The 5,000-nt window shown below is 52.7% G+C and overlaps 1 non-coding gene across 1 annotated transcript in view; it reads left to right on the plus strand.

Annotated features, from left to right (window-relative positions):
• The first annotated feature begins 4,077 nt into the window (after positions 1–4,077).
• LOC126119345 (small subunit ribosomal RNA) overlaps positions 4,078–5,000 on the plus strand; it is a 1,909-nt gene continuing 986 nt past the window's right edge. Inside the window, exon 1 of the ribosomal RNA XR_007525853.1 lies at positions 4,078–5,000. This exon is cut by the window's right edge and continues 986 nt beyond it. This is a non-coding gene — a ribosomal RNA (small subunit ribosomal RNA).

Raw genomic sequence — 5,000 nt, forward strand, 5'->3', positions numbered from 1 at the left:
CCTCCAGTCACGAGCGAAAAGCGCATCCTGACGAGACATAACTGCTGTGACATACTGAAGCTGCCTCAGACATTCACTTACAATGATCACTACCAACGAACCTCGGCCCCCCCCCCCCCCCCCCAACACACTCTCTTACCACGTTGTGTACTGTAATCCAACCCATTTCGCACCTTAACCTAACCCATTTTGCACCTTAACTTAACCAAATTCGTAACGCAATTTGTACCGCAATGTAACGCAATGTGTACCGCAATGTAACGCAATGTGTACCGCAATGTAACGCAATGTGTACCGCAATGTACCGCAATGTGTACCGCAATGTACCGCAATGTGTACCGCAATGTGTAACGCAATGTGTAACGCAATGTGTACCGCAATGTGTACCGCAATGTGTAACGCAATGTGTACCGCAATGTGTAACGCAATGTGTACCGCAATGTGTAACGCAATGTGTACCGCAATGTAACGCAATCTGTACCGCAATGTAACGCAATTTGTACCGCAATGTAACGCAATTTGTACCGCAATGTAACGCAATTTGTACCGCAATGTAACGCAATTTGTACCGCAATGTAACGCAATTTGTACCGCAATGTAACGCAATTTGTACCGCAATGTAACGCAATTTGTACCGCAATGTAACGCAATTTGTACCGCAATGTAACGCAATTTGTACCGCAATGTAACGCAATTTGTACCGCAATGTAACGCAATTTGTACCGCAATGTAACGCAATTTGTACCGCAATGTAACGCAATTTCTACCTTAACCTAACCCACGTTGTGCCTTAACCTAACCCACGTTGTGCCTTAACCTAACCCACGTTGTGCCTTAACCTAACCCACGTTGTGCCTTAACCTAACCCACGTTGTGCCTTAACCTAACCCACGTTGTGCCTTAACCTAACCCACGTTGTGCCTTAACCTAACCCACGTTGTGCCTTAACCTAACCCACGTTGTGCCTTAACCTAACCCACGTTGTGCCTTAACCTAACCCACGTTGTGCCTTAACCTAACCCACGTTGTGCCTTAACCTAACCCACGTTGTGCCTTAACCTAACCCACGTTGTGCCTTAACCTAACCCACGTTGTGCCTTAACCTAACCCACGTTGTGCCTTAACCTAACCCAAGTTGTGCCTTAACCTAACCCAAGTTGTGCCTTAACCTAACCCAAGTTGTGCCTTAACCTAACCCAAGTTGTGCCTTAACCTAACCCAAGTTGTGCCTTAACCTAACCCAAGTTGTGCCTTAACCTAACCCAAGTTGTGCCTTAACCTAACCCAAGTTGTGCCTTAACCTAACCCAAGTTGTGCCTTAACCTAACCCACGTTGTGCCTTAACCTAACCCAAGTTGTGCCTTAACCTAACCCACGTTGTGCCTTAACCTAACCCACGTTGTGCCTTAACCTAACCCACGTTGTGCCTTAACCTAACCCACGTTGTGCCTTAACCTAACCCACGTTGTGCCTTAACCTAACCCACGTTGTGCCTTAACCTAACCCACGTTGTGCCTTAACCTAACCCACGTTGTGCCTTAACCTAACCCACGTTGTGCCTTAACCTAACCCACGTTGTGCCTTAACCTAACCCACGTTGTGCCTTAACCTAACCCACGTTGTGCCTTAACCTAACCCACGTTGTGCCTTAACCTAACCCACGTTGTGCCTTAACCTAACCCACGTTGTGCCTTAACCTAACCCACGTTGTGCCTTAACCTAACCCACGTTGTGCCTTAACCTAACCCACGTTGTGCCTTAACCTAACCCAAGTTGTGCCTTAACCTAACCCAAGTTGTGCCTTAACCTAACCCAAGTTGTGCCTTAACCTAACCCAAGTTGTGCCTTAACCTAACCCAAGTTGTGCCTTAACCTAACCCAAGTTGTGCCTTAACCTAACCCAAGTTGTGCCTTAACCTAACCCAAGTTGTGCCTTAACCTAACCCACGTTGTGCCTTAACCTAACCCACGTTGTGCCTTAACCTAACCCACGTTGTGCCTTAACCTAACCCACGTTGTGCCTTAACCTAACCCACGTTGTGCCTTAACCTAACCCACGTTGTGCCTTAACCTAACCCACGTTGTGCCTTAACCTAACCCACGTTGTGCCTTAACCTAACCCACGTTGTGCCTTAACCTAACCCACGTTGTGCCTTAACCTAACCCACGTTGTGCCTTAACCTAACCCACGTTGTGCCTTAACCTAACCCACGTTGTGCCTTAACCTAACCCACGTTGTGCCTTAACCTAACCCACGTTGTGCCTTAACCTAACCCAAGTTGTGCCTTAACCTAACCCACGTTGTGCCTTAACCTAACCCAAGTTGTGCCTTAACCTGCTCTGTAATTGGCATATGACACGTTACATTAATCCAGTGTTGTCTAACCACAACCCTCTGAATATAGTTCGCTACTCGCACCGCCCACCCTCTTGTGTATCGTTTCATGTTCAACACTTCGCAAGTGTTGCTTACTTTTTACATGCTCCCGCTGTACACTGTAATGTGGACGACTGCAGGATGTACATCGCCCCCACCCTCCCCCCTGCCTTCGCACGCTGGTCGTTCAGGTGCTTGCGTGTTCAATGCCCTTCGCAGCTGTTCACTGGCATTCGCATGTCGAAGCGCTCAGTCTACGTCGTGGTACGGCCTGTGTCCACTGTCCGCTGATGTCGTAAGCTTAACCCTCACATTGTACTGCACATAGGTCCGTATGTACTGCATGATACGCTGTGGCACATGTGTGACCGTACAACGACTGCGCCCAACAACAGCGAACCATACGGTCCAAATGTTGTGCACTCAGCCACGTGCCGTCTCCCCATAACAGCTACATTGCAGTGTGGTACGCCATAGAGACGTGTGGGATTAACGGACGCCCTGGATGGCGATCAGCATGAGCCGTCTGTTGATGTAGTGGCGCGTGTATTCAAACGTAGTCGTCTCTTCTCACACAGTGTGATAGCATGGTGCACCGCGTTCCACATCTGCGACATGGTACAGATGCTGGTTGACAGTCGGTCTCGTAATGGACATCGCATACGTAGGGGGCCACCTCCCACGTGTTCTCTAGTCGTGCACATTTTGTTGCGTGTATGTGGGCAGACGTAGTGTGTCGTGACACCTAACAGACAGGTATGCAATAATCGTTGCATTTGCAAACTGGGATGGACGTCTACGTTTGCTGGTGACGTTACGCAAATGAACAACTGGTAAACCCATTGTGGTGCGGTTGTTGTTGCTGGAGGTAAATCAGTAAGGGCAAATCTGTGTGTGAAGCGATACGCGGCGGTGGCTGGGTGGGACCGTCCCCGGCCGGTGAGGGGGGGCCGCCCGGCGTGCTGGCCGCGCGGTGCGTGGGCGCACGCGCTACAGCCGGCTGGTGGGGGCGCCCAGTGGCAGGCGCGCCGGCCGACGGACGCGGCAGGCGGCGCAGCTGCGCGCCGGGGCACCCTGCGCGCGGCGCCGGGCGGCCAAAGTGGGTCCTCGCGGGCCCGGTGCGAAGCGCGGTGGACATCTGCAGTGTGCTGGTCCGACTGAGGACTGTGTGCGTTGAGGATGCGCCGCCGCCCGGCACTCGGCGCCGCGACGCCGTCTGCTGCTCGGTCGCCCCAGCGGTTCTCGCTGGTGGTTTGTATCGCAGTTGTGCAGACGTGTTGGCACGTGCGCTGTGCTGGGAGAGTTCGCTTCGGCACCCACGTGGGGCCTTTGCCCTTCTGTGGCGCTGGCGTTGGAGCTGCCGGTCACCGTAGGTGGCGCGTGTTGTCTCCCGCCGGCAATGCCACGACAGCACGCTCCCGGGCCTCTGTCGGCAGCGGCAAGCTCAGTTGGGAGCACGGGTGGTCGCACCTAAAGCGTCTACTCGCCTAACTCCGGGCGATTGCGCCTCTCTCGAACCCGACCAAGTACTTAGGACGGCGCTGCGCGCCGCCGGGACCTGAGAGGGTTTCGAGGTGTATTGTGCAGGGGAGCTCAGCCTCCTCCTGTTTGCAGAATAATTGAGCGGACGCTTGCGTGTTCGCGCGGGCCCCTGGGACACACTCCCGGGCGGCCGGCTGCTCAGCTCTAGTTGACGCAGCTCCCTGGTTGATCCTGCCAGTAGTCATATGCTTGTCTCAAAGATTAAGCCATGCATGTCTCAGTACAAGCCGCATTAAGGTGAAACCGCGAATGGCTCATTAAATCAGTTATGGTTCCTTAGATCGTACCCACGTTACTTGGATAACTGTGGTAATTCTAGAGCTAATACATGCAAACAGAGTCCCGACCAGAGATGGAAGGGACGCTTTTATTAGATCAAAACCAATCGGTCGGCTCGTCCGGTCCGTTTGCCTTGGTGACTCTGAATAACTTTGGGCTGATCGCACGGTCCTCGTACCGGCGACGCATCTTTCAAATGTCTGCCTTATCAACTGTCGATGGTAGGTTCTGCGCCTACCATGGTTGTAACGGGTAACGGGGAATCAGGGTTCGATTCCGGAGAGGGAGCCTGAGAAACGGCTACCACATCCAAGGAAGGCAGCAGGCGCGCAAATTACCCACTCCCGGCACGGGGAGGTAGTGACGAAAAATAACGATACGGGACTCATCCGAGGCCCCGTAATCGGAATGAGTACACTTTAAATCCTTTAACGAGTATCTATTGGAGGGCAAGTCTGGTGCCAGCAGCCGCGGTAATTCCAGCTCCAATAGCGTATATTAAAGTTGTTGCGGTTAAAAAGCTCGTAGTTGGATTTGTGTCCCACGCTGTTGGTTCACCGCCCGTCGGTGTTTAACTGGCATGTATCGTGGGACGTCCTGCCGGTGGGGCGAGCCGAAGGCGTGCGACCGCCTCGTGCGTGTTCGTGCGTCCCGAGGCGGACCCCGTTGAAATCCTACCAAGGTGCTCTTTATTGAGTGTCTGGGTGGGCCGGCACGTTTACTTTGAACAAATTAGAGTGCTTAAAGCAGGCAAGCCCGCCTGAATACTGTGTGCATGGAATAATGGAATAGGACCTCGGTT

Source organism: Schistocerca cancellata, unplaced genomic scaffold (genome assembly GCF_023864275.1).
Source record: "Schistocerca cancellata isolate TAMUIC-IGC-003103 unplaced genomic scaffold, iqSchCanc2.1 HiC_scaffold_371, whole genome shotgun sequence".
NCBI lineage: Eukaryota > Metazoa > Arthropoda > Insecta > Orthoptera > Acrididae > Schistocerca > Schistocerca cancellata.